The 22,323-nt window shown below is 44.5% G+C and overlaps 1 long non-coding RNA gene across 2 annotated transcripts; it reads left to right on the forward strand.

Annotated features, from left to right (window-relative positions):
• Nucleotides 1-1,097: 1,097 nt before the first annotated feature.
• LOC112958085 lies at nucleotides 1,098-13,995 on the forward strand. 2 transcript variants are annotated; one of them, XR_003251343.1, is made up of 5 exons: nucleotides 1,098-1,247; nucleotides 8,242-8,778; nucleotides 8,865-9,036; nucleotides 10,275-10,436; nucleotides 12,557-13,995. It is a non-coding gene; the product is annotated as an uncharacterized LOC112958085 (long non-coding RNA). The 2 variants fall into 2 exon arrangements; XR_003251342.1 differs by having other exon boundaries at nucleotides 8,242-9,036.
• The last annotated feature ends 8,328 nt before the right edge of the window (nucleotides 13,996-22,323 follow it).

Consider the following 22,323-nt stretch of genomic DNA (forward strand, 5'->3'; position numbering starts at 1 on the left):
TATATGCCCTAGGAACCTTACAGTCACTTTTCTCTTCTCCTCCATAAACATGCAGCATGCTTAATAGGTCCTGTACCTCCTCAGCCCAGACTCTAGCCATTCTTTAATATTCCCTTCTGATGAATGTTGGAATTCAGTTGAGCTTTTGATGTCCATTTGCCCCACTTGGTTCTTCTGAAAATCCTTGAGTTTTCCCAGTTCACATCATGCCTTCTGTTATTCATGAACTTTGGAGGACATTTCACCTCTTGAAGCAGTATGGGATATTTACCTCCTGCAAACTGGTCAGCAATTACAACTAGGAACAAGGAAATGTTTCCAAACCTTTCTATCTACAGCCCTCTTTTTAGAATTATGATCTCACCTCTCTTTCATTCTCAGTACAATTAGTTTGGGAACTATAGGAAAGAGATAGTAAGAGAAAGGAATTACAAGAGAAAGTTCATTGATTCCCAGGTTCCTCCTCTTGGAGGAATGATGGAATTGTAAGTTGCTCCTGCTCTGAGGCCTATAACCTGTACTTGGCTTGATTTGGCAAGAGTGTATCTTTCAGGAAAGCATCCAGCCTGAATTCAAAAATATTAAAGCACAGAGAACTCCCTACTTCACTTGACACTTTTTATAGTGGTTAATCACTCTCTCTGCTAAAACTTAGCAGGTCAGAAATCGCAGGATGGAAGCCTTGTCTCTGTAACCAGGAGCTAAGGGGAAGCTGTCATGGCATGTGTGCTTCAGCTGGGAATAACAAAGTCAGTGTTCAGCTCTGCCCTCTCACATCATGCTTCAAGGTTACTTGCTCTCAGCTCTTACTTTGGCTTAGATGTTAGCTCTCCCTCATCAGTTAGGCTCAGAGATATATGAGCTTTCTGGTTTCTGTTAGATTAGATAAGTGTAAGTGACTACACTGGGGCTGACAGAGCTCTTCAGAAGAGATGTTTGGAAAGGCTCACACTGTGCTACCCAAATGATCCTAATTACCTAATTATCCTTATCACAGCAGCTGACTAGGCTGACTATAAAGCTAAACTCACAAACAACCTACAGGCTATAAAAGCTGCTAGGTAGGTGGGTGGGCAGGCCAGCTGGCTGCCCAGTGGGATAAGTAGGTGTTGGAGTGCTTTTAAGAAGGATTTGATGGCATACAGGTGCATGCAGAAGATAGACAGCAGCCTGCTCAGAGCCCTGGAAGGCCATGCAAGTCACAAGAATATTATCTAAAATGTTACACCCTTGCCAGCTTCAGAAAGGTAAGAAAATAGTAATAATTTTTTCTTTTGTGCAATCTCTTAAAAGAATTGCTGTCCCATAGAGAACTGTATTTTTTTCCCAAGGTGTTAAGTGTATCAAAGGACTTTCCCATCTTCTAAGATGAAAGCTTTCATAGAAAGGGGGAAACTGGTGGTATTTTTATTGCCCAGTTCTCGCTCTCAGCAGCAATGGGTTTGATCATAGATGAGCTGTATGTAAGTAGTCAGATGCAGCAGAGTGTGTGTCCTGTTCAGCAGCCTTTCAGGAAGGGAAAGGGTGGCTGTCACTGCTCCTGGTGCTCATCCTTGCTCAGAAGAGTTAGTTCTCTATAGAAGCCTGTGCTCTTTCCTGCTGTGGTAGATCCCTATTGTCTGATATTTGATTTCCTGTAAATGGATTTCCACTGCTCTTGAAACATTTAAATAGAAACCAGGATTAGTTGAGCAGGGCTGCGTATACACAATTTAAAAGCAACCCAACTGAGCTGTCTCTTTTTATGTAGCTACCACAGTTTGACTTCCCTCCCTCAAAGGCCCTATTTGATTATAGCAATCTCCTCATGTATGTTTCCTGCCAGAGATAAATCATAGTATATAACCAAAAACATGTAGAAACAGCAGGCAGGATCATAGAGGCAAATACCTGGCAATGTAGGGGTGAACCACTTGAGCTCTGCAGTGGGAGAAGAGCACTGCAGTGGAGTGGAATCCTTCTGAAATAAAAACAGCTAAAACTTTCTTTTTCCTTAGGATTTTTTATACCTCAGTTCTTTGCTGGTATCTTTTCCACATATGTAGCTTTTCCCATCCTGCCCTCACATTTCAGATAGCATTTACACAGTAACCATTTTAATAAAAGTATTTGCAGGTCCAGAGCTGAGGCATCTCTGTATTGTAGTCTTAATAGCCCAATATTAATAGCTCCAGAACTTCTAAGACTCAGAAAAGCTGGTCTGCTTGCAAGTAATAAAAATGCACATTGCTGTGGACCTCCCAGTTCCTGCACCTGCTGGCACAGGCACACTCAGTGAAGAAAAGCTTGTAATAATATAAAAGCTTGGAGTTCTGGAGACTTAAAGCTGAGCAAATCACTGGAAAAGCAGGTTTGCACTGCAGAGAAATGAGCTTAAAGGCCCAGAAAGCCACAAATGTTGATTGTTGCTAGATCCTGCTCCACTTTACCAACCTAATGTGAATTAGCTGAGGTTATAAGGTTAATCTCTGCAATGTTTACCACTTTCTGAACTAGAGGGGAGCACAAGCAGAATGTGTCACATGGAGGGAGGGAGGTACTGGAAGTTCTGTGTAACCTGTGGGAGTTCAGGGAGCTCAGCACCCTGTTGGTACTAAGTGTTGACCAGGACTGTTCCTGGGAGATCTCAGCTGAAGGAGACACGGAATTTTCCCCCTTGCAGTTAACACAGCTAGTTAGAAGGCTGTGTTCTTCATGCTCATGTCAGCTGAGTCTCTTGCACCTGCTACAGAATGAACCATGTTCTGGGCAGGATACTTCCCATTTTGAAAAAAAGAGCTGGAAAACATCAGCACAAATCAAGCTCTTTCAGCTCTTGTAGTTCACCACCACAATTAAGAGTTGAGGGCTAAAGGTATCATATTGGGAGGTGAGAGAAAAGTGCCTGCTTGTAGCTGAAGTTGCTATTAGCCCAAAGCTTAACTCTCATTAACCTAAGTCTAGTCTTGCAGTCACTGCTGGACATGGTCAGTGTCAGCTGGAGGTTTGCTGTTGGGAAGTTTTTCCTGAGTAGTTCTTACAGAAAATGGCAAAGATGCTCTGTCTTGTCTTGATGCTGTAGAAGTTGCCTACTTCAGAGCTGAGCAGTAATAAGAGTCTCTGTCTGGAGAAGCCGTCCCTGTAAAGGCCTTGGAGCTGCAGCGCAAGCCCTGCTCTGGCATCATCACTCTGCCACAGTTTATGTAGACAGGAGAATTTCAGCCTATTTTGATCAAGAAGCCGCAGCCTGTCTGAGGGCTTGCTCTGCCTGCAAGCCCTTAATCACATTATCCTAAGTTTCCATTTCCAGGTCTGCCTCGGGCCCTACCAGCTTATAGGCAATTTCCCCAGCCAAGTGCCTTTAGAGAAGTCAGATTATTAAATTTGGCTTCTTGCTGAGAGGGAGAGAGGTCTGAGGAGCCTCTTGACCAAGTGACCCCAGGAAACAGGAATAACGAAGTTGCTGGTGGTGATGTTAACTATAGTGTCATGAGGAGAGTTACTGCTTCTGTGGTTTAAGTCGCACCAATGTTGTTGGTTAATGCAACAAAAAATATCTACTGAACCAAGCAAAACTAAAAATGGAAAAGACTCTGGAAAGTTCCCATGATAATTGTCTCTTTCCAGACAAAACTGTCTTTTTTGAGACTCTTTTTTTTACTCTGCTTACATTTAAATGTATTTGAAAAGAGAAGGGAGAACAAAATATTGAAATGAAACTTCAGCTCAGGGAGTATTTTAAACAGCATACAGTGAAACACTTTTTTTACTTTTTTTTTTGTCTGTGATTCTAAAAAGGTGATTTTTATAGCTCTGGGAATGAGTCCATCACTCCCAAACAATGTTTACTAGTTTCTTACTTTGTCCCCCTACTCCTGAAATGGCTTTAAATGTGCTAAAACCATTTAAGTTTTTTTCTTCTTTCTCCCTGCTCTTTGAAAATATTCCTAAAATACACGGGTGGACTTTAGAGCACTTAAATAAGCAATTAGTGAAGCAATTAAAGCTTTACTTCAGGACTAAGCTACTCCAAGGATACCCCAAGGGAAATAGTTAACAATAAATACACAAACACACACTTTTAGTAATGAACAGAGAGGAGGGGGGGGAAATCAGTGTCAGTAGTCATGGCACCAAATCTGCATCCAACCTTTTGCTCTTACCACCAACTGCCTACAAATGCTTTATTCTGTCAGAGACTGGTTTTGTTGAAAACTTCTCATACTTTTTTGGGAGGAAATGGTCAATTTCTAGATTTTTTTGACTTTATTCTGAGTAACTGCTGAGTTGCAGCTTCCCCAGTTAAGGAATTAAGGTGAACAAACAGGAAAGTGTTACATGAACCAAAACATTTTGATATCACATCATAATTTGTAGAGGCTGAGTGCTTATCTCTGCTACATTTGCCAAAAGGCCACTAGTTTGGGAATCCAATCCTTGCTTTCCAGAAGGCATAGCAATTACACAGACTATCTGTACAAGTCTGGAGATTTTTATAGCATTATGGAAAAATAACTACAGAAAGAATGAATATGCCTATTTTAAGTATAGTGGAGTTCCCACCCTAAAGTGTAATCTGCAATTTCAGGCTTGATGTGTCACATGTGATGAGGGGAGAGGTATCTGAGCATGAACAGCGAGGACCAGAGCTTGAAAATCATACCCACTGAACCCATAACTTTCCCAGCTATGCCTTTATTTTAACCTGGAACACTCAGCCTTTTTCTGTGGTTTGGTGTTTGATCAGAAAAATGTTAGGATAACATTAGAAATGACTCTGACCATTTTCTTTCTCTCTATTGGGGTTTCCAAACCTTGCAGAAGGGGTTATGTGACTTTTCCAAACAGCTGATGTCCTGTTCCAGCCCTACGGTGACAATGCAGACTACCAGTGTTAATTAATGTGAAATAGGGTTTTGCCTTGGCAGTGTCTGACCTGTTGGAATTACACCCATCCATCTGGGGCAGATGGAGCATTTATGATAACTTTTTCTTTTCTTTTGAAGAACAGTATTTTTATAACAGTCACCAGAGCTCCGAAGACCAAGTAACACTTGGTTAGGACATACTCCAGAAACTCCCAAGGCCAGTTATTTCTACATGTATATGAAACTTGGGCTTTGGTTGACCACAAATTTGATTTGTATTTTCATGGGATCTAGGCTGTTTCATGCATGTCTGACCTTTGGGTGTCAATATTGCTGAGCAGGGATATACAACATGGCTTAAGTGCATTGCAGTGAAATGTATATTCATGTCAAATGGAGATTACTCAAGGTATGGCAGGCTTTTATCCTGGAAAGACATAAATGTATTGCAACAAGTAATTTACTCTTTTTTTTCCATCCTGCTTAGGCTTTTTTCCTCTCTCCCCAAAGCTGACTTAACAGGTCCAGCTAGCCATCAGTAGCTATGTTAGCAGCATAATGTCCAAATATCCTGTGCATCCAGTGCTGCTTTATTAAGGGACCAAGTCAGGAACTAGACAACTCACTTTCTGGTTTTCAATATTCAAAACTCTCACCCTCTATTAAAAAGTCATATGCCAAACAAGAAAGTTCAAGCACAATTTAAAGACTTGCTTGAATACATTATATTAGGGAACCTAATGTGAATATTGTACAAGGATAGCTGCTTAAATAAATGAATGTTGTAGGATAAGGCCAGGTTGCACAGCCAAAGCTGAGTGCCTTGGATATCCTGTGCCTATAAAACACTTAAAGGCACTCTCAGCCTGGTGATGTGTAGAGGGATGTTAATCTATACTGATTAGAGCCACTGTAACGTTTTACAGTGGACAGGCCAATGAAAGTCCAGAAAAGAAATAGGGGTCTTGTTTCCTATATGGCTTCCTTTAATTATTACAATTTCAAATTTGGTTTTTCAAGGCAATTTCTGGAGTAAAGATTAGGAGATATTGTACATAATGGGAAATATTCATTGAATGCAATCCAATGTTCCCAAGCTAATTTCCAATAGTTAGAATAAGGTATTTCTCCTGGGGATGGCAATATCTGTAGTTTCCATCTCTCACATCCTACCCAACTGTTTCCTCGCTACAATCTCAGGTTTCTTCATCACCGCACAGTTTATCCAGGCTCAGATTTAATCAGTAGCAAAACATTCAACCCGAACCCCTGCTTCTTTTTCTCAAAACTACCTCCAAGCTTGCTAAATATTTGCCAAGTAAACAGTTCCTAAACAGACAGAACTCCACTACCCGCTTCCTTCTCCTTTAGGTCTGTTGCAATCTTTGGATTCTTCCCTGGGATTAGTCATTGGTATCTCATTGTAATGTGTAGAAGACTTGACAGAAAGCCATGTTGCCTCCAGGCCAGAAGTTCCCAAGTTAGAGATCTGGCTCAGGGTGCAAGTCCTTGTGTGGTTAGCTATCACCCTCCCTCAATATTAAGCTGCTGAAGCTATTTTCTCTTCAAAATGGTACTTAATTAAGGTTCTCACTTGGCAAAATATTTATCTTGTGCTTTATCAAAGAGAAAAAGTTGTTATATCCCTTTCAGTTCCAAAGTAAATGGATACTACTACCTGTGCTCTCACAGTGATTAATGAGCATGAATTAATTGACTCTTACAAGAGTACTGAGATAAGGAAATATTATTCTCCATCTCATGGTTCAGGGAACCAAGGCACAGCTTCTGCCAAGATCACACACAAAGTCAGTAGCAGAGCCAAAACACACATTCTTTCTGTCCACTAGGCACTACTGCTGTCACCTATCATACTTGCCATGGTTTCTGGTGGTTCTGGCTTTGTTGTGTTTGTATTGTCAAGTTCCTTTTAAGTTATGTGCTTATTAAGTGATGCTTCCAAGCCATTGCAGTGATGCCTGTTCTTCTTCCTTACCTCCAACCTCTTTTATGCACACTTTGACTCCTTTTCTCACTATTTTGAGGACATCTGTTTCTAGCATGTCATACATTTACAGTAGCTTATTTATGATGATGTTTGAGACTCCTTTGGCTCCAATGCCAGGGTGCAAATATCCTGGGTTTTGGGAGCATGGAGAAGACTTCACTGAGTTTTATGTACAGGAAAACCAATATAGTCCCTATATCATGAATGGTGGTCAGACTCTTTAAAATGCCTCCAGTGTTTTCACGCAGCAGGCATGCCTCCTACTCAGGAAAGGTTAGATCCAGTAAAAGACCTCAGGTTCTGACAAATGAACTCTGGATAAGCTCACTGAAGTGGTTTAAGATGTTGCAGTCCATGACCTGCCCTGCATCTCCATTGAAGTTGACTGACTCTGGGCAGCAGAGCAGTGTGTGCTTGAACCGCAGCTGCTCCAAAGGTTAGTTTGAGCCTCCAGGGAGATGGATGTGCTTTAGGACAAGGAACTGGAAGTGCTGGCTGAGGCATGGGCATGGTCATTTTGCTGATGCTGACATAAGGACTGTGTTCTTTGGTAAACCCTAATGGATGTGTTGGATTTCTGCTGTTTGTCCAGGGGAAGCAGAGATCTGAGCACCTCACACAAACAGCAATGTGGAACTGCCCAGAAATCATGGCAAAAGCTTAGGAGACAATGTTGTCCTCAAGCTCTTGCCACACAGCACTGCAGCCCTCTGCCCTTTCAGTTTCTGATGCTGCTCTGTGTGGAGCTGCATGGTGGGCTGAATGAGATGGCTTTCCCAGAACTGCCTCCAAAGCCCTTTGCTCATAAAACATGGGTGCCTATGTTCAGTTTAACAGTCCAGAAAACCACCCCTTGATTCAGTAGCTCTATGAATTGTATTGGTGTGTCTCTGGCTTTCTGTGCAGTGTCAAGATTTCAGCTTCTGAACAAACTGAATTCTTGTATTTAGATCCATTGGGCAGATCCCTCACTGAGGGGATCCAAAAAACTATGCAGTCTCTTCTTGAATTGCAGAAGAGCAAGGCATTCTTGGGGGATACGACACCCCAGAAATCAAGCTATGCTTGTTTCTCTTTTAGAGAAGAGGCATCCTTTTCCAAGAATTAAAGCAAGTGAGTAAAGTGAGACCTAAGACCCCCTGTATTCAAATTCCTCTTCAATCTGAGAAGAGCTAAGTTTGCAGCACCCTCTAGCCAGGAGAGTGCTCAGTGCACCAGGCCATGGATGAAGCAGTGTGAGAATACCCTGGGCAGGCAGAGAGAAAGCCAGGAGCCCAGAGTGCCTCCTCCAGAATTAATTTCAAATTGTATGTTTTGCACAGGTGTTCAGTGTTAATCTTAAATATTTTGCCGAAGTACTGAATAATCCTATTCTCTGCATTGCAGCATACCTAGGAATGAAGTGTGGAAATGATCAGCAGTGTCACCTGGGCTTCTCCTGCTGTATCACATCCTTGCCTGCTCTCAGCACAGCCTTGCTGTTTACACCTGCTGGGACCACACAGCTGTGTCTCTGTGAGACCAACAGGGGCCTTTCTGCTTCACTCCCTCCCCATCTGACCTGCACATCAGCACATGGAAAGCAGGAGGAAGCTCTGCAGTTTCTGCCCTGCGTGCCCAAGTGAAAGGCAGAGCAGCCAAAGGTCTACAGCCCAACTGAAAGGAAGGACTGTGGCAAGGCTGGCTGAGTCCTGGTAGCGTCCTCTTCTCTCTCCATTCTAGTCACAGTGAAGCAGAACAGTATTTGGGTTTTTCCTTGTGCAATGGGTGCATTAGTCACCAGAGGTATGTGGTGTATGTCCATCAAGCGCCTAGAGACTGTGCAGAGGAGCCGGTCTTGAGGAAATAAGTGCTTCAACTGAGGGCCCCTGGTGCCAACCTCAGATCAGCTGGGCTCACCCCTCTTTCTGAGCCTTGTAAAAGGTACGTGAGCTTACTACCTTGTGAGCCATGACTAATGCTCAAGAGATGGCACCACCTCACAGCAGCTGCTTAACATGCCCTCCCAGAGCTCACCTTGTACCTGCCTGCTCTGAGGCAGTTGCCTGTTGTGACCCTCTCTGGAGAAAGCTAATGAGTCTATGGGACAAAGAGCTTCATTCAAACAAGGGTCCTAGAAACACCACAAGTCTCTTTTGGAGATCCTTCCTAGAGAGAGAAGTACAAATGTCTCTGCTGCAGGTCAGTGTTTTCTTATTTTAGAAATTACATATAAACTTAGATGTTGAAATGTAACAATGCATAAATGATACTGAAATGGCTGTTTTGTGAAATCCTATAATGGGAAATTTTTATGAACCTCTTAAAATTGGCAAATGTTACTAATATTCCTCTAGGCAGCACTTCAGCTGTTATTTAAAATGGGATGTGTGGTGTCCCAGAGTGACCATTCTGCTGAACTGCAAAGCATTCTGTAGGACCTGTGAAATATGAAATGATTTAAGGAAGAAAGAGGGTTATGCAGTTTTGCTTTGTGTGGTTTCTACTACCTCTAAAGTACTTTGAGAGGAGAGTATGCCCTGAACTGTAATTCAAACAGTGTTATAGACACTATAGGAGAAAGGGTGGGGGGCAGGAAAAAGGACAGATTAGAGGAACTTGAAGAAAAATAATTGCTTTCCCTATTTGCTTCCCTAAGTATATGAACATCCAAGTGAACTTAAGCAATGTGTTATCTTAAATGTGAAGACTTAAACACATTTCATATTAAGTACAAGTCCTGGAGAACAAGCACTCAGTCTACAGAGCAGCCTCAGCTCTCTGGATGCCAAAGATCAGCAGTAGATTTAGTGCTTGTACAGGGACCCTATAAGGATGAGACTTTTTCCTTCTACCTGGACTTCTATATGCTGTAGTGCAAGGACAAGCCATAACTGTATTATGTAAAAGACTATAGGAGCTTTTTGCATGCAAAAGAGCTTTCTACTCCAGCACAGAAGTACATTATATGTGATTTGTGCAAGGTAAAGCAACCTTGCTGCTGTAGAGTTTGCTTGGTGGTGGCTGAGAAATAGCATAAATCAACATCTGCAACTTCTCAGCAGCCACATGTACTTATTCCTACTAAGGACCTGTCCCTGCATGAGACAGGTGACCCCATACATGTCTGTGTGTGTACATCAAGGCAATAGGGACAGATTTTGGAGCATGCTGCCTGAGAGCAGGGGAGAGGTCATAGTGCTGCTATGCTCAGGTCTTTTGTGCCTGAGAATTCCCCTGTCCTCAGATGGCAGTCTGACATTTCTCCCACATCCCTGCCTCACCGGATGCTGGAACGTCTTGTTCTGGGCTTCTCAGGCTGCTCATGCTTTTGCTTTGGCTTCCTTTGCTTTTGGTTGCACTCCCTCAAACTTTATGCTCAAAGAGCAGCAAGGTTATAAAAATCCTGTGTAGTGCTTTTTTTCTTTTTTCTGCTGCAGGATTCTGTTCACCAAGAACTATTTGTCAGTAGGAAGAAACCAAAAGCACTAGCAGGGCTTTATTTGCTCTTCTGCAGAGCAAAGGGACTGATCAAATGCTGTTCATGGGAGCTCAGTGGTAGAACACAGTAACACACAGCCAAATGGATGAGGAACTTACAGGTGAGAATTTATCCTCACTGGGAATTATGTGTAGAGAGAAGACAGGGTGTGATCAATACCAAGAGGAGTGCTTAGAAACACAGGCCAGAATAATTCAAACTTAAGGGAGAGGAGGCTTGCATATGAAAATCACGAAGAATAGAAAGCACATTCCAGCATGGAGAGCATCTGTGGGGAAAGGGATCCCAGGGGCAAGGGAAGGCAGCCCAGCCGGTGAGAATGGCAGGTCACGCTCTCCTGGCTGAGCTCTCCTCTTAGCAATGCAGCTGTATGTTGGGGGTGATGTGAAAAACAAAGGACTTTCAGTGGCCAAGAAGCCAGTGAAGGAAAATGAAATCATATCCAGGCTGGCTAGGTGCTGCTGATTAATACTCCCAGGGAGTCTCAGAGAAATGCAGACCAGCAAAGCTCCTCCAGGGCACATATCCCATAGGTGAAATCTGGGCTGCCCCTCCTTCCCTGGCAGCAAGGGGACAGAGCAATCTGGTGTGGCACCTGCTGTTTCCAGCCCTGCTCCATTGATGGGTAAGGGCAGAGCCTCCCAAGAGTCAACCACACCAGAAATGCATCTCCCTTTCCAGCAGATCCCCAACAAGGGGGTTATTCCTGTTACCTCCTGCTGTCCCACCTCTGCTGGCATCTCAGGAACCCAACAGGCACCAGATAACAACACACTGCAGAACGGGGTTATGAGAGAAAGATGCTACCTATATATGAGATGTCTTTGCCGCTTAGATAAGCGATGCCCCAACTACGAATCCTACAGTTGTGCTGTGTCAGGCAGGGGCATCTCCAGGGAATATTTTGTAGCATGTCCTGCAGCCAAACCACAGTGGTGGTGTTGAAAGACCCAGAAAAAATTTCCCTTCCTCCAACTGGTTGAAACATGGAAAGGAGTGTGGGGATTTGTAAATTGCCAAATTAAGCTCCAGCCAGAGTCTGTGGCTCTTGTCATTAAGAAAAACCTTGCAATAAATGTTTACAAAAGTGCTTCAGAAATAATGGCTCTCTGTAGAGCTGTCTTGGGAAACTTCCAGTGGAACAGGTTTTTGTTGAAAAATGCTGATTTGCTGAAACTATGGGGTTTGTGGAATCGTATGGGTTTTGACAAACTTTCGATGAACTACAGCAGCAGTTGCCAAACTCAGGGCTGGGAGCCTGCTGGAAGCTCAGCTGTGGAGGTGAGGCTTGTGTCTGCATGTGGGGTCATGAGTCTGGAAGCAGCTAAACTGTGGCCAGATCTTGGCTTTAAGATGTTTTGTGCCAAGGCAGTTCCTCTGTGCAGACTGCCCTAGGGCAGGAGGGCCTGAAGGTGTGCGGTAGCAGAGATCTTACCCTGTGATGATGGGAGAGCTTTGGGGTTTTCCAGAAATACTTTGCTTCACTCGGAGCAGATGTGGGCATATACCTTGCAGGTGCAGCTGTCATAGACCTGTGCAAATTAGTTCTAATGAATGGTAAAAGAATAGGAACAGCTTTGAAGGAACAGCAGCTTTCTTGAATCCTGCTCTAGTTTGGACAATAGGTTTCTTCTGGCTTGCCTGATTTTTTTTATATTACTATTTTTACTGTCTTCAGAAAGCACTTCCACTTTTTGATTTAATATAGTGGGGGTTTTCTACAGCGATCCCAATGATTTGGAAACTTTTCAAATGAAACTTGAAATGCAATGAGTGTTTGATTTGGGGTAAGATGTCTCTTCTGAGTCAGCCTGAAGTAATAAATGGCTTGTTCTTAGCCACTGACCAAAAAAGTCCATTTTCCTGAGTGCATTTCTCTGCAAGGTACTTTCATGTGGCCACATGGGGCCAGTGTGTCCAGCCACTAGACAGAACATGTGAGCCCAAACTGCTCTGATTTACCCCCAGTTCATCCCATTCACTTCACTGGCAGCAGCCTGTGTTGCCGTCAGCAGGGAAGAGCTCCAACCCCGCTCTGTGTGGTTATGCTGCCAGGAGCCTGCCAGAGGAAACGCTGCTGCTTCTGCTCCTTGGTACCCAGGCAAGCTCTGGGGATGGACTGCTGCTTCAGCTGCTGACTAATCATACCCTTAGCACTTCCAAGGAATGATTTGAAAATCAGTACTCTATTCTTTAAATAACTTTTGTGCTTGATTACAGGCTCTTGTCTGTTCCAGAGGCAGATTTGTCAGTGATGAAGAATGGGAGTTTACATCATGGAAGTCAGTGGATGCCCAGTCTCCTGGATATTGTTACTGATCATGAGAGAAAATATTAATGCAAACAACTAAGAAGCTACATCTATATGAGGTATTTTTTGTCTCAAGATAGCAAAAGTGAGCTATAACTGAGTTATTGGAGTTTCATACCTCAGCATGGTAGTTAGCATGTCTGAGCCTATAGCTATATTAACCTCCTGAGACCAGTTAATTGACTGCTAGTTGATAAATAGTATGCCTGCTATTAACCAGAATGAGAAGGCACAGGGGAAGAGGCTATTTCAGTGACAGGTCCTTTAGGGATTAGATGCAACCTATAACAAATCAGAGACAGTAGCCTGGATTCCTGTGAAATGTCCTGTTACTCCCTGCAGCCACACAACAATCCAGACCAGTCCCTTTCAGCCTGCCTCCCTTCACTGCCATGGAGCTCTGCACTGCTTTTCAAAGGTGTTCCAAACCCTCATGCCCTTGAGGGCTGCCCACAGACCTAGAGGAGGTGGGACTCCCTTTCCCACACATCGTCTCTCAACCATGAAGCACCATCCTGTTGTTTGGAAGCACCATCCTTGGTCATTACAAGGCTGTGGCAGAGCTGAACCCTGGCCTGGTGCTTCCTGGGGACTGGGTGACAGGGCAGGAAGGAAGGGGAGCAGACTGTCTCCTGGCTGGAGACATGGCATGAAGCCGGATCATGCTGCCAGGCTGTGTTCCCCACTGCAACACGTGGCTGCTGTGCCTGGCTCTCAGCAGAAAAAGTCCTTTTCCTGAACTCTGCAACCGGGCATTTCTCTGCATCCCCTTCTCAGTTCCTAACACCAGCTTTCACTCTTTGTAACTGTGAAACCTGAGAGCCTGCTAACACAGAGAGGAATAAACTCTGCTTGGGAGTGACCAATCATTATCCGTGCTATGAAATGTAAAGACAAGCTTTAGGCATGGAGTTCTTAATCACTTTATAAAATATTTTTATAGAAACATAGGTATTTTTAAAAATTAAAAGGACTGCCTAAAAAATCTGATCTTTAAAAAAAACTGTTAGAAAAAGTGGTGAGGTTTAAGGTAAAAAAGAAAGTCCACAACTTTTTTTCTAGGGGATTCATAAATAAAATTTAGGAGATGAAATGATGAAACTGATCTCCTTTTTCTCCTTTCAGTTAAGGAAATGTCAAAGGAATGTAACTGCCAGTATATTTTAGTGATCTTGCAGTGCTTTTATTTTAAAAAGAGCAAGAGGTAAAGCTATGCACCTAACCTGTTATCTGTGAACTGAATCAAAAAAAGACATCATGGGAAACCTGGAAGCAGAGATTGCCATTTGCTATGCATTTATTAATTGTTAATACTGGTGGTGTTATACTAACAGCTAGGGATTCCATGTGAGATCACTTCAGTTTCTCTGCCTCAAGCTGCTATTGATTTTGAGCAAGTCACTAAATCCTGTGGTTCAACAGTAGCAAAATGGGCAAGAGCACTGCCCAGGCTTGGAAAGGCTTGTGTGAGGATAAATACAACAGAGGCTGAGTCATCAGTGCAGTGGTGCTGAGTCACAGGGATACTACAGCTTGCTTTTTCCCTAAGGTGTCAGGTGTGGGAAAACTTAAACATGCTGAAATGTTTAGTTATGTGTAGAGTGTTCAAAGACCTGAGTCTTCAAAATGTCATCACGCGGAGTATATTTATCACTACCTTTGGAAGATAGAGGCTGGAAGGCTTCTTCTTGTCAGGGTTATTTGTGCAGCTGTGAGGATCTGCAGGTAAGGGAGGTGAAGCTGCTCTGCGAGCAGCACCAGTGGCTGGTTCCTGTCTACAGGCACAGGGAAGCTGACCTGTCTGGTGGCAGCACTGGGAGCCAGTGGGGAACAAAGCTAGCACCCTAGTCCTGCATTGTCTTTCCTTGGGAGGCTTTTAAGAAGATCCATCTCCTTTCCCTGCCTGCCCTGTATAACATTCTAATACAAACTTAAATTCAAGGCTTCCACCTATTTCTCCAGACTGCTAAGAAATTTGAAATTCATTAGGGAGGGTTGAAATACTGATGGATAGGCAACCTGATCCCATAAGCCTGGTTTCCTTAGGAAACTAAGCTAAGAAATGCACCCTGCTCTTCTCAGTGGCTTTTTAATTCTGGCAGCTGAGCTTTTAAAAACTTGATACTAAGAGACTTGACAGCTGGCAATGCTGTATTAAGCAACCCATCAAAATAAAATATAGCCTTCTCTCTTCTCAAGAGCCAGTGCTCAGAAATTCCTTTAGCATTTAGGTGCCAAAGCTGTGCTACCTTGAAGCCTGACCAAGCCCTGAATATGGAGCACAGGGCTCACATAGCTGCTGCCCCTCACAGCTGGGTACCTGGTGCATCGGCAGCCCAGCACAGTCCCCTGCCCCATCCTGCACTGCCAGCCCAGCCCTGTCCAGCCACAGCTCTGCAAATCTGCTGGCCCCTGTGCCCACAGGGCTGGGATTTGTTGGTGATCCAGGACTGTGCCCCTGGCTCCTAGTACACGGACTGTGAAGGAATCACTGGCCTGCAGGGATTTCCCTGCTGCTCCCTCTATAGGAACTGCAGTGGCCATGTGAGGCCTGGGTATGTGGGTTGCCTCAGCCCCAAAGTGTGCTTGCAGAGGTGCTCCTGTGACACATTCCTGCTTTAGATGAAAGAGGCCATTTGCCTCTCACGTCCAGCATGCTGGATGTGCCCTTCCTGGTAGGAGAAGCTGTCTGCTGGGTCCTTCAGACCCTTGTTCTGTTTGCTGAGGAGTGTGCAGCGCTGCCTACCTGCTCCCTCAGGCCTGGTGGCAGCTCCACATGGCGGCTCTCCAGCCCCTGCCTGGGCAACAGACCCCCTCCAAACAAAGAAATGGGCACAGAAAGTCTGCCCCCCTCATCAAAGTGAAGTGCTGGGCATCTGTACGCAGCATTTTGTGTCAGTGTCTATCACAGGTTGTGTAGAGGGCTGGACACACACCTGCCAGGGGACCTCATGCTGTAGAGGGGTGCTCACTAGGATAGACACCCTGGGCAGTAGCTAGAAGGAAGTAACAGAAAAACTTTGCTGGTGGACCCCAAGGATTTGAAGGCTCTTGAGCAGAGGGACTGAGCATTTTCACTCTCCTTTTGCATATAGGAAACCAAGTATGGGCCCAAAGACCATGTGTCTGTCTTGGTCACAGCTTTCAGAGCAAAAGAGAGATAAGGAGAAAAAAGAGAATGAGAGACTACAGAGAAAATAGTTTCAAGTATCCTTTGGAGCTGTGATTGAAGATATTGAATAAAAAGTTGTGTATCTCATTGGGATAGAGGGGAAAAATGGATTAACACAACAAATCTGCAGCACTCCAAGAAGTTGTTATTTTAGAGAACGGGACTGAACAAAGATGCAGCTGGTAATCTCTTTGTCATAAAACATTTTGTTGCATTAAACCAGGTGTGTCCTATTTATATCTTTCCCAGTACTTAGTGATTTATGTATAAGGGCAGCAAATTGATATGCTAGAATAGTTAGACAAATGAATTTCTTCTCAAACGTGCTGACATTGCCTGAGACTGCAGCATGCAGCAATGGGAGCTGCGGTCTCCCGGGAGCCTCCCTATCATTCAGGGGCAAGCTGGAAAGAAGATACAATTTGCCATGCCATTGGCACCACTTCCTGGAGCGCTGCACCAAGCCAGCGCTTCTTGGATTGCTTACCAAGAGCTGGTCCTCTGAACAGAAGCTGGGTGTTAATGGTACCCGCGTCTACTGCTTGCCACAGCCCAGTACTGCTTCCCAGGAGCTGGGCTGGTCGTGCCCCTGCGCTGGATTCTGGCCAACAAGCGTTTGCATGAGGCACCTCTCCCAGTGCCTCGCAGATGCTGCCCTCACTGTCTTCTTGGGGAACAAGGAAACAAACAGAGTATTGCACGTGAAGTCCTGTGAACTCGCAGCCGCTCCTCACTGTGTGTCAGAGCCTGCTCCAGACCCATTTCTGGTATTTACAGCGTGGGAGGACATGCTCACAAATGGACAGAGAAGCAAGTACAGTAACTCCCCAAGGTAGAAAGGTGACATTTACCCAAGATCTCTGAGGGCAGCAAAGTGTGACTCAGCAGGGACATTGGCAGGCTCTTTCCAACAGCAGTGGGCACTGACAGTTCATGGGTCGCATGTGTCAACCTGGCTGTCACCTCTGCATCTGCCCATAGAGAGACTGCTGCAGATGAAGATACCCTCCACTTCCCAGAGCCAAGCTGTGTGGCACTGGGGTGCTGGCCTGCCCTTTTTCATGCTGGAAGATGCTGTTATGTTCTGGCTCCCATGCAAGATCCCATACACTGCTCTGCAGGTGCCTTCCTGCAGCCGTGCCTTCTGGAACCATCAGCAATCACACGTGCTGATTTATAGCACTGCCTCAGCAGCCACATAGTTAATGCAGGAAACCTTGGAGCTTGGAGGCGTCCAGGAAGCACCAAGTGTCCTGCATGCGGTGTGGCTGCTCCTGGGGAGTGCTCCGTGCTCCACCGTGACCCTGGCCTTTTCCGTTCCTCGCTGCCTCGCTTTCAAGTTGCTCCGAGGAGGCCCTCCATGCTGGCCTTTGAAGAGCGTGCAGTGCTGCCCAGGTGGGCTTTGCTTCCTGGCAGTGAGGGAGCAGGAGATCAGAGGCAAGTGGCCGCTCCGGCTGCGCGAGGCTCTGCGCTCGCTGCATTTCATGGGAGATCAAGTTGTCACATGCAGGCTGACAGACTGAAGTGATTTATTGGCTTTTTTTTTTTTCCTTTTTTTTTTTTTTTAACAAAAGGCTGGATTATGTTAGGTGCATTAATAGCACTTATAAGTACAAAACCCACATGAGTGATGCATAAATATTTATCCATCATCCTCCTTGCCCACTGTGGCTAGGGAACCATTCCAAAATATCCCCAGGAAAAGTATTTTGCATTGCCAACTGATCTGCTTCATTCTTTCCCTTCCTTACACAGAAAAGGATACTTTCTGGCAGCATCTGCATTCACTTGCTGATATTTTTCATTATTAGATGCTGAGGTTCAACAGGACACAGAACATCTACTAATCTGAGGCTGGATAGGTAATGTAACAAGTTGAATTTAGTCATGCTACTCATGACCAGGATGTTTGTACTGCTTCTACCTGCAAGGCCACCCGTAAGAAGCTAAGAAATGGGAAGATGCTTGGACACTGAGCATCTAAACTCCAGCAAACAACAGGAACATGTTAAAAAGTAATCTAATGGAATAAGCAGAGATGCTTATTAACTTGTTTCCCCAAAATATATTTTGATGAGACAGTTGTGGTCAGGGCACACTTGCAGACTAGGAATGGGCAACGAGTTCCTTCCTGAAAGCCTGAAGATCCCAGGAGACTGTTAGCAACAGCAATCTGCAGAGACCTACTCTACATCTCCTTGAATTTAATCCCATCTAAATTCTAGTATGCAGAAAACAATGGGAGTTTGTCACTACAAGTATTTAAATCTTCAGTTGCTGACATTAAAAGCCAGAAAGAAAGTTTTTGACATAACCTCTGAACTCCAAAGGGCTAAAGTTCAACTTGGATCAAAGAAGGGTCTCTAAAGAGCTCTGTGCTACAGAAGAAGGGCAACGTAAGGATGCCATATACAAATTGCATTGCTTCTCAGGAATGCCTTGCTTTCTATTAATGCTTTTGTCCCAGAATAGCAGATCGAGCCTCTCAAGAGAGAATGCTGCATTAAAATACTAACAAAGACCTTACCAACTCCAACTTAATGTCAGGTTCCAAAATCTATTCCATTCTCAAAACAGGCAGGATTTTAAAGGCGTTGTAAATGAGGTGGTGCTTACAGCACTGGGAAGTCCCAAAGCCCTGTGATTTACTTGGTTCGTTTCTCTTGTTTATATAAATATATAATAGATGGGAAGTTTGGATCAATCAGCTGTTCCATCCCCTTCTGCTTAGGCCTGAAAAAGCTGTGGTATGCAGCACAGTGGGAGGACAAAGTCCCTGGGTCGGTGGATGGATTAACAGTTTCAACTATATTATTTGTGGGATTATCTGAATCCTCCTTCTAACACTCTGAGCCCATAATTCAGCTGTTGGCTTTTTCAACATCTACAGGAACTCTCTAGCAGCTCAACCATGTGTATGAAAACCAGGGAGGATGAATTGAACACAAGTATAAGCTTCTCTTAGGTCCAATAACCTATTCCGCAGAAACGGGAAAATGCAAGAGTAGAAATTAGGTTTTTGATTCTAAGTGAATTACTGTAATTATATAAAGCTTGGCCACATGTTTAAATAACTGGGAAAACTAAAATCAGACAGGGAACTTTGGAAATTTTGACTTCCATGTCTAGGTCTTATTAAAATATTACTAGTTCTGAAGATCATCAGGAAACCCCAGCGGTTGAATATCAATTCCAGGGTGTTAGAAGCTGTATAAATACAGCTGGGTTAAAAGGCTGCCACAATTAATTGCACCTTGAGTTAAACATAGCCATTGAATCTAATGTTTTTCTGGTATCTAGGAATGACAGGAGCCTGTCATTCCCAACAGGACAGAATAAAACCCGACCAAAGCAGTGGTGCTTTATACTGACATTTCCACAGTCTGAGTATTTTATCAGCCTTTATATTTGAGGTCTGCCCATCTCAGCACTCCCTGGAAATGTGCCCAGTGAGTTGATGAGCAGCAGGAGCAGCCCCGTGGACCACCCGTGCCAGGGGCTGCTCCGGGTCTGCTGCTGTGCTGCCTGCCGGGGCTCTTCCCAGCGCCGCCGGGGCCCACACACGCTTGCCAGCTCCGGTGCTGGCTCTGCAAGGGCGCAGCTGGTTACTGCTACGTTACTGCACTCCAAAGCTGGGAAGGTTTATTAGCAGCAGAACTAAACCAGCTGCATGTCCTCCGGCCTTGGCATTGCTGACAGTTTCTGCGCTGTTCCAAAAATCCCTACCAAGATAGCTGACAGCTGACTGTGTGCTCATGGACAATTTATGCACATTATGGTGCATACATTATGTTATTTATATACTTCTGTGGGCAAAGACAAGTGAAAAAAAAAAAAAGAAAGCACATTTTAATGTTTTGCTATTTTAAATATATTACTAAGAATCCCCAAAAGACACATAGTATTTGTGTTCCCATGTTAATACGAGTCTACGCTCTCCTAAAATCAAGATTTAGAAATTAGGCTATTGCAACACACACTTAAATTAACCGAAGATGCCATTCAAGACAGCTTGTGCTGGTGCTGCCAAGAGATCTTGCTGTCAGGTTGTCATCACTATAGGGAAGCCTTTGGCTTGTGATGCTGCAGATCAGAGGGAGCTGTACAAAGTCTTCAGAGCAAGAGCACTTTGCTATTGCAACGGTACCATCCTTATGGCAGATGTAACCAGGTGAAGCTGTGATATAGTTTTACATATTTTATTTTAGATGAAGCAAGCCGCCTTCCATCTCAGAAGACATTGCAGCTAATTTGGGAAGGAAATTTCTTTTCAGGTAGGCAATGGCCAACAGCTGAGGGAGTTACTTTATATCTTGCTTCCTCTAAATCAGGTCTACACCCAGTTTTCCTAGGGCACTGGCAATCTGTACTCTGTCTTGAATTCCTTAAAGAGGAAGAGGTTAGTCTGGTGTTTATAGCAACACTGCTGCAGAACTGATTTATGGAGTATAAAAAGGGAAATATAAAAATATGCATGTCACGCCAAGACAACAAAACTATCTCACTACTTCTGTAAGAGAAAATAAATTAGTTGAAAGAAAAAAATAATAATTACCTCAAAAAAAAAAAAAAAAGGAAAAAATGGAAAAAATGGAAAAAGTGCATCCTCTTTTTGTTCCATTGATTTTTTTTTAGTAGAGCTACAATAGGATAGAGCTTGCTCCCAGTTCTCCAGGCTTCCTTTCCCCCTTTTTCTTGATTTTAACTGGTACCGATGTACCATTCGGATAGGAGTCTGGGGTGATCCAGTCTCTTGCTCGTAGGGTTACAAACCCATGCTTGTGTCTCAGCAGCAAAGAAGGAATGAAGCGTCTGAGAGGGGCAAGATGAAAGTCAGTGTATTCTAGCATGACTGTCCCATGGAAAATGGATGCATCCAGGAAGCTCAGCGTGGTTCTAGGTTAAACAGATTTCCGTCACGGAGCCGATCTTTCTTGGAAACACAGCAAGTGTTTGAATGTGTCTGCCCGTGTTTGTTCATGAAAGATCACACAAACGACCTGAGAGGAATCTGCAGCTCCTCCTGTGCAGCATTGCCATGGTTTTCATTTACAAGGACCTGAAAATGAAGCCAAGCTGTGAGCACTCACTTGCTGTGTTAGTTATCACCACTCTGTTTTTGCACATAAAGGCATATAGGGTAGGTGAGTATGGTTTGACAACATGTTTTACATTGCTTTCACAAGCATTCTCCTGATGACTTGCAGAACAGCAGTGGAGAAATACTGCACTAGATAATGGCCTGAAGTCCCTTTCCATCTTACTTTTTATGAGCCCGTCAATCTGCCAGAACTGGCCAAATGCTCCCTTTATATCATGGTGTGCAGCCCTTGGCTGGGGTCAGTGCCCTGCCGTTTCAGGAGCTGCAGCAACACCCAGCAGCTGATGGGGCTCGGCCTCCCTCCGTATCAGCAGTGATACTGGCAGCAAGGCGCAGCAGCAGCCCTGTGCAGCGCCGGCCTACCGCGCCTGGCCTGCAGCCGGGCCCGGCTCTGCTCACCGGAGCCAGGACCGCTGCTTGGAGCGGCTGGCAGGCTAGCGATGCCGGATGCGGAGGGCGGCAGCATCCTGTGCGTTTCACCCTGCTTTCACTGCAGAAACTTCTTGTACAAGCCCACAGGCAGGGCTGACCTCCAAGCCTGAATCCAGAAGGAACCCCCTCCTCCTGGCATTCGGCCTCTGCTTCTCAAGAAACTTGCTAAGGACCTGCCATGTTTCTCAAGTCTTCCTTTCCTATTAGGCCACGAAGCCTTCTGCTACCTTCCCTAGTCCCGCTTGCTAGCAGAGAAGCCACACAGCAAAAGAAGAATGGAGCCTCAGCTCCTCACTTGTCCCCAAATGGGCTCAACAGTCAGCAGTGTCACAGAAGTTTACCCTTCCGCACTGCATAGGGTGCTTTACCACTTTCCCTTCCCACCATTTCCCAATAACACTAAAAGCAGTCATGGATATCGGTCTCCAGTGCTTGTCCTCACTTCTACGATGCCTCAGAAAGCTGTAAAAAAAAAAAAAAGCCACATCCCTCCTAATTCTTCGCAGTTTTGCCTCCCCTGTTTGGCACAAGTTATAAATGTTTTCACAATTTATTAATAAAATACCAATTAGGATGTTTGGGCCTCTGAAGTCTGAAGCACTTAAAGAAAGCTATCCCCCATAAACTCTCAAAATGGGCAGCTTTCCATTGCTTGAGTGGATGAAGTAATTGAGCAGAGGAGTTATATTAAATCCAGACACATCTAGTATTTAATGCCAATTAGGTCCTACTGACAAAGGAGGGATATATTAGAGCTCTGGCTTGTGTCATGCCCTTCCCCTACCTCTTTCTGGCAAGATGAAGGTAGAATGACCTCAAATAATGGCATTGCCCTGCTGTAACTTTTGCTATAGTTGGCACATCATATTTTTTTTGTTATTGATGGCTCACAGCTTTCATGTGTTGCAATCAAGGAGTTTTTAAGGCTTTTCCCACCATTGGTATTGAACACAGCTTCCAGCTATCCCTTG

This window comes from Nothoprocta perdicaria, unplaced genomic scaffold, assembly GCF_003342845.1.
Source record: "Nothoprocta perdicaria isolate Ctin4 unplaced genomic scaffold, notPer1 scaffold_111, whole genome shotgun sequence".
Classification (NCBI taxonomy): domain Eukaryota; kingdom Metazoa; phylum Chordata; class Aves; order Tinamiformes; family Tinamidae; genus Nothoprocta; species Nothoprocta perdicaria.